The sequence below is a fragment of the Haliotis rubra genome, unplaced genomic scaffold (assembly GCF_003918875.1).
Source record: "Haliotis rubra isolate DU_JTF1 unplaced genomic scaffold, ASM391887v1 Scf162, whole genome shotgun sequence".
Taxonomy (NCBI): Eukaryota; Metazoa; Mollusca; class Gastropoda; order Lepetellida; family Haliotidae; genus Haliotis; species Haliotis rubra.
Window position 1 is genome coordinate 480,835 of NW_025765581.1, and position 8,038 is coordinate 488,872.

Below are 8,038 nucleotides of genomic sequence, written 5' to 3' on the forward strand. Positions count from 1 at the left end.
TTCTGGTGTTCCCCGCCGTGATATTGCTGGAATATTGCTAAAAGCGGCGTAAAACCAAACTCACTCACTCACTCACTTTATTTAGCATGCAGCACATATGAGATATAACAAATCTTTTTCTATATTCCCCAGAGATAAAACAAAGAACAGCAAGCAGGGTCCCTCTTCATTGCAGGTGTTGACACATTGTTTAACTCCTGGTAGGGATCGAAATGTGGCTGTAAGGAGCATTTGTTCATCTGTGAACACACAAAGCGTAAATAACGGTTGTAAATGCTAACGTGGATATACAGTGCTGGATGATTCCGTGTAGTGTGTCTACATTAAAAACACTGCCAGTGAGTTTGTGAAATATTCCATTAAGCTCGAAATGTCATGATTAAATATTGGTTTTGTTGTAAGGGCGTGACTTACCATCCATAGCGGTAACCCATGCATGTCATATAAGTGAATTAAACGCACTCGCTAGAAATTGCTGGACATACGGAATACACTAGACGCCAAAAGAAACGTTACCCTCCTACCTTTATGAATTACTGAAAAACTAAAAAAAGATATTTTAGAAGGTTTTAGTTTACAAGAAAGCTTAACAACACAGCTTTATGCAAATCACGAAAAAAAATATCCTCAAATGCATTCATATTTGGGTGAAATGCATCTTTTTCAGAAGAGTTAAATTGACCAATAATAGTGATTTTGATGTCCAAAAGAAAGGTTGAAATAAAGTCTGCTTTGGGACAATTATAAACCATTTAAAGTCACCATTTTTCAACTATTAAAACAAGAAACAACTGTTGTAGAGTGTGTAAAATTGTAAAATATTCATTGCTATGATTTCAGTCTTTTAAAACATTTTCTGCTGATTTGCATTAGTGAAAACAAGTAAAACGTGTCTTTGATATTGTGACAAGAGTTTAGGAACATCTACAATTATCTTTGTTAAGATTTATGCTTGCAAAGTAACATTTTTATCAATTTCCATTTTACACATAGCAATAACGATCGCCAAAACGCAGCAATATTCAAACAGTATTTACATCCATTTCACATGCAGAATGATTCTATAGGGTATAAAGAGAGCCTAGAAGACATGATCTGATACACAAGTACGAGAAATATGCCACGATTAACAGCAGAAGGGAGAGGAAGAGGCATGGGGATGGTGCAAATGGGGTCGACATACAATGCTGTTGCCAACGCCAACGGATGCCACCGTATGACGGTTATAAGACTTATTCAGGGCTTCAGACAGACTGGGATCACCGTAGACAGACCAAGAAATGGACGTCCAGGCATCACAACGCCAGCTGAAGATAGGTAGCTCCGTCATAAAGGAAGGAGGGTAACGTTTCTTTTGGCGTTTAGTGTATATCAGATTAGGCATAATGTTTCTGCTCTTCCCCAGTCTCAAACCAGACTTTATGTCAGCCAGTCACTTTTAATGTTAAAGCAGGCAGACAAAAGACTCTCTGATTAAAGGCAGTTATCAAGCAATACCAAAAGACTTGAAGACATGATGTAACAAGCTTTTAACATAGTTTATGGTACAAACATATTGGTTAAGGTTGACGAGTCAACTTTTTTACATGCTTTTTGAGAAAATCGCTTGATTAAATATTCATTTCTGCACATGAACTCATTGCATGCCGTGATACATTAATATTGTTTACCACTCATGAAGGATCGAGATATGACTCTGGGGAGCATATTTGTAAATGCTCCGAGTGGAGACTGTTAAGGAAAGATGTTGGCAATGTTCCTGTACAGTGACATGACCCATCAATACTACTCAAAAGAAATATACAAAGCCATATTGTTTCATATGACCATAGTTAACCTGTAATCGCTGGTAGGAATAGCAAAACACGACCTCTTCCAGTTGTTCCTCAATTTCATTGGAATTGTATACATGGTGAAGTAAAGTGTTATCATTATCGGGTGGTGGAATAGGTCTGTGGTTAAGGTGTTATCCACCCGGTTTCAGGATATACAGAGACAGAGGTTTAGGATATTAATCCTAGTTATGGCATCCCTCCGTAATCATGTTGAAATATTGTGATATACAGCGTAAAACCAAACTCCTTCATTCACATTACAAATACTCGTCACCTCATCCAACAGGCCGAGGACCATCCATCTCCACAGAGGCACTGTACATTAATCCTATTTATCAGATCCTCGCCGTAATCATCCTGGAATATTGCGAAACACAGCGGAAAACCATACTCCTTCCTTCATCCACTATCCCGCTTCACCTCATCCTACATATGGCCATTCCACCTGCTTCCCTTTCAGATCCTGCGTAAAACCGGAAGTAATATGAGTTAAGATTATTTTCATGGCCTCAACATGTTCAAGTTCAGTTCCCAATTGGACAATTTCGCTATCATTTTCAGTTCCGATTCCTCTTGATCAAACATTGGAGTTGAACAGAAAAGCAATAATGCTCATTACAAAACAATGAATAAATACTTACCGTGTTTTGTTCTCTCTCCGCAACGGATGGTGTTTGACCTGTTTGACTTCAAGCTGCATGCATTGCCACAACTTTATGCAGCAATGTCAGAACGACCTGACTGACTCTGAGCTTGAACCAGGTTGAAGAATTGGATCCTCAACATTCTGATTCCCCAGGTCACACTATTAACCTAACCTGCTTCCCGCACTAAGAACGTTGCAGGCTTTGTAATTGGAATGAGTTCCGTTTACTTCAAGTCACTTCACTGATGTGTCCGTCAATCTGTTGATACCTGCTGAATCCTGATACGCTTGTCAAATGACAAATTATCATGATTACATGCCAAACTGTATGATACCTGTCAAAATCTAAATGATTTTTTTGTTATAGCTGTAAGTATGATATTATATTGCAACATGCGGAATTCGCCCGAGTGTATTAGTTCCAGAAAATAAAGGATCTTATCAAGATTATTTTTGCTACTGCTGCTTCTAATGACATCGCAATTCTTGAACAGGGTTTCCAGACATAAGTCGCCGTTGTTTTGGGACAACGGGTGAAGCAGTCAGAGATGCCATTGTTTTCCTTGCAGAATTAGGTGTGTCAGAATCCTGAGCAGGATTGTACCTATATCATTAGTTGATGGTAGTACGAACCCTTGATACTTTATCTAAAAAACATCTTGTCCTTACATAATCAGTATATACTGGCTATTTTGCGACCATACCTTCAACTGTTTCAAGGTGGCAGCGGTCATATGGCTACTGTTTCAACTCTAAAATGATTCTTCATTGAACCAGTTTGTTTTTACTCAACATTACCCAGCCATAGATTATTTTTTACAATATGTTACCGGAATGGGTGATAGATATAATCAAACTTGACTTCTAACTTTTCTTTCAACTTTCCATGGCATACAAAACGAACTCAGTATACTTGCTTTTGCCCCTCTGCGAAGTTTGTGAAGCATGACTGCACGGTTTGAAGACAGGGAAACAGAATATAATAGGCGCTTTGAAGTAATGGTAAAGAGAAAGGGAAACAGTTTGAATAATTATGAGATTCACGAATGCCTCAAAGTGTGTGTCACGTGCTAGTCGCGTACACGAATCTGGTAATTTCATTTTTACACGTTTCAGGCCACAGGCCAGGCTGTAACTACGGTAAATTCGTCACCTTTTGGTCATCCTGCAAAATATTTGGTCATCACATAAACTAAAATAAAAATGTGTTCTTCTGGTCTTGTATCACCCTACGGATTATCTACCACCCGTGTCCATATTTGGATACATACATATACCATGCACAAATGCAAGGCAGATGTTGGCATCTTGTCATGAATACAATACCTTGGAGATTTGACGTGACATCTATACCGTGTTATCGAGCTACAGGGGATTAACATGGCAGTTCATATCCAATGTGAAGGTTACTGTGACTTCCGGTTGGGCGGATGAGAATGTCGGCACCGGAAATGACGGAATTCATTGATATTTAGGATTCAATAAAACCTGGTTAAACGGAAAAACATGATTTGGAAAGATGATGGAAATACATGATCATGTAAATTTATTACAGATATATACATACAACCTTAAACGATTACATGTTACATGGATATACTGTTTACATGTGCAGGGATTAACTATTACATGTGTAACTCATATTGACATTTTACATGTTATATGCATATATTATTTACATGTTACATGTATCTACTTTTCATATGTTACACGCATACTGTATATACGTTACAGGAATGATCAATTGATGGAGTGAGTGAGTGAGTGAGTTAAGATTTATAGTCACATCGGCAATATTTCAGCCATATCGTGACTATCAATTGATAGATGTGAAAACATATTACCTCCAGTATTTTAACCTTTTGAATCAAGTATTAACATAAACATCAATATCGTCCTTACGAACTGGCATTACCGTCGGTCACAAAGCTTTGCTTCCACATCACGTGACCGGAAGTGTACTTCTCTCCTTGTCAAAGTAACACACATCACAATGCCATTCTTGCGTCGCAGCGTCATCAAATCTATAAATCGAACAGTTAAGGAACGTGTTTAGTGATAAGGTAAACAGTCTCGCCTTGCTGGAGGCAGTATTACGATGAAGGATCCATACCAGATCGATATCAGTTGTTGGCATGTAGTGTGTTAACAATCACTCCCAAATATTATTTTTGTCTTTATACTGAAGTGGCAGCACAATAAAAATAGTTTGTATCTGGTCTCAATGCTGTTCCGTGGTCAATAATGAGCCCTTGGTGACACTGGCTAATTGTAAATGTTTGACAGCAGATGTTTTTAGGTAAATCAACGGAAATGATATAAAAGCTTGTGAGCGTACGTGGGTGTGCGTACCAGAGAGACCAATGCCTATAGCATAAACAACATTCAATCTTACGAGGAGCACAGTCTACTGTTCGCCTATTCTTCCCCAAACAGGTAGACCAAGTTAAGTAATTTTCAATGTTAGTTTCAATTTAAACAAAACCTTTTCTTTATAAACTCAAATCAGACAAGAGTATATACAAGTGTCAATAATCCACACAAATCCTATTTTCATGAACAATGGTAACATGACAAAATCGTCTATCCAGCGAGCCGTTTGTTATGTTGTGTGCATCAGCTTGTAGACGGTAGCCAGACGAAAAGATTATTACTTACAACAAGACGTTCTCCAAATTACACGATTTATCGTTATCCCTGGGTCGAAAACAAAATCGAAATTCTCCAAGAGACATTTATTGTCTCAGACTACAGATCAGTATCAGCTATCGTTTGAAAATTACCTTCCTGTAATTACCTACTGTTCGTAGTCAAACCACGGACACGTCAAGATGGGCTGGCGACTCCCGTGTGTATAAACTTAGGCCATGTCCTTGAACAACTTAGACTTAGACAAAATAGATATACATGCTTTGGGTTTCAATTACAAATTCTACCATGGTTACGTGAAATGCTCGAATTTGATAGGTCAATCCATAAAATCAGATGGTATCAATTTGGATTGAAAATGCGTCTGATTTCACGGCGCTTCACTGCGCACGTATACAACACTGCCGCACTACTTCAGCTTGGCCACCAACATGACTAATATCAACACAACAGACGTGATGGAAATGCTGATGAAACATTTTATTAAAACTCGAAAAATACAATTATACGATTTCTCCTCCACAATTATTAGGGAACCTCACTGTCATAATTATTACCTTCTATTATAAAAATATTCAAACTCAATTACAATACACTGTCCCAAACATAAACAAACAATACGCGTTCGGCTTCAAATGAAATTTAGAGACTATCAATTCGGTCTAACATTCATCTAATTTCTAAACACAGTACGTTTATCTCCTAAATGGATATTACACCATAGAAGTTTATTAAGGGGCTTGTGCTAATTTCAACCACGAGTATAACAAAGCTGTATGTTTTAAATTCAGTTATTTTGTCTCAGGAATGTGTGAGTGGTTTTGTGTTTAACACTACAGTTAACAACATTGGGTTAACATAAGACATTGGGGTTGGGTAGGTCAGGGTGGTGCAGTAGGTGTCTTCCCATTCTCGTAAAACCAGTGAGGATAGGTCTAGTAGTGGCAAACCAAGAAACATGATTCAAGAAACCAAGAGAACTACTCCTACCATAACCGTCTTAATTTATCATACACAAAGCAAACTGTAGCAACATGTTTACAGTTGTCAATCAATTAATAACACAATTATCTTCCAGCTGTTCACTTTTACCAACTGTGCGCACACTCACATACACTCACAAACACACATGCATACACATTGTGACTTGTCAATCTCAAACGAACCACTAAGTTTGAATAACTATCTGAGTCATTTCTTCACAAAACACGACTTTTCCCTTTCCTGTCAGTTCTACTACAATACCAGATAAATATTCCTACCATTACAGCCTCAATTTATCATTTAATATCCAGACTGTAGAAACGTGTATCACAGTTGTCAATCAATTAATAACACAATTATCTTCCAGCCGTTGACTGTTACCAACGCTGTTCTGTGTTATAGGAATGTCAGCCTTTTTCACAACGATGGTAATCCCAAATTACCACCGCTGTTATCGATTTTCGTCCATGGATTGCTGACTATAATGCCATTTACGTTTTTAGGCGTAGCTGTCAAAATGACAGGCATTCCAACTAGATTTCTAGTACAGTTATGGAACAAATGGCAGCTGATGAGTGATATGAGATTATATGGAATAGGATGGCAAGCGGGTGTTATATAGCCCAAGGCTGATGACCTCCAGGTTACTTTCGTGATAGCCAACGTCAATTTTACGCCAGTTGTAATAGCTTGCCCTTTTTTTATTATATACTCATGGCAATAATGGTTGTCACCCCACCTTCCCACCCCAACCCCACACACACCTCACAGCCCCACCCCACTGCCCCTCTCCAATTAAAAAAATTGAAGGGGGTGACAACCATTATTGGCATGTGTATATATGACTAATAAAAAAATGAACACGATATATAAAATTAATAGATAAATAAGATAATCATATTTCAGACACACAGACACTTTATTCGGTAATATACGGCCTTATGGCCCATTTTATAGTTAATAGATAATGTATTTATAATGTCACGTGAGCACAAATTGAACTTAATTATCTAGCAATAAATATATGTTTTAACAATGTTGCAACTGCTTGTATAACAAGAGGATTTTGGGAATTTGATAAATTTTCCATTAACATAATATTGTCTTTATGGACATGTTTAATATGTGGGAGATATTTCTCTCTCAGATCTATATATTTATCACAAACTAATAATACATGAAATTCATCTTCAATAAAGCCCAATTTACAGTTTGCACATTTAATTAGATCAATATCGTCCTGTTTATACCTTCTAGAGAAATTGACATTAAAATTGTGTAGGGAAAGTCTAAATTTACACATGGCTTTTATCAAATCCTTATTTTCTAATGAAGTCAAATATTTCTCTGGTTCTATAGCTGACTTAATCGAATTATAATGACATAAAATGGATGAAGCTTAAATACTCCTGTACCAGTTTTGATAATACATATCTTGTAATCTTTGTTTTAATGAAAATAGAAATAAGTCTTTATCACCAAAGTCTTGCGCGATCCAAACAAAAGAATACCCACAAGTATAAAAAGCAAAGATCTAACATTTGAAACCCAATTACAACTGCTCTTACCATTATCACCAAGAGTTTTTAATAAATAATAGCATTGATAAGGCTATCGTTGTGGTTCCATCTTTAGTAATTTGCACCAATATTTAAAGGTCACATGCAACGTAAAACACAACTTTGCAGATTCTGTTACCTTTCGGTATGGACTTACCGAAAAAAAGCGTCAAAAATGCAAATTCAACTTATAAAGTTGAAAACTAACGCGATGAAAAAAACCGCGCGAAATCGGAGTTCAAACGTTTCACTAATTTTCCCCAGACTTTTCTGGGGAATACGGGTTTCAACAGCTGGCTGCGCTCATAGCACGTGCGCAGTGAAATAGGTTCGCGCAACTTGGAAGCGGGCTGTCTGGTGAATAC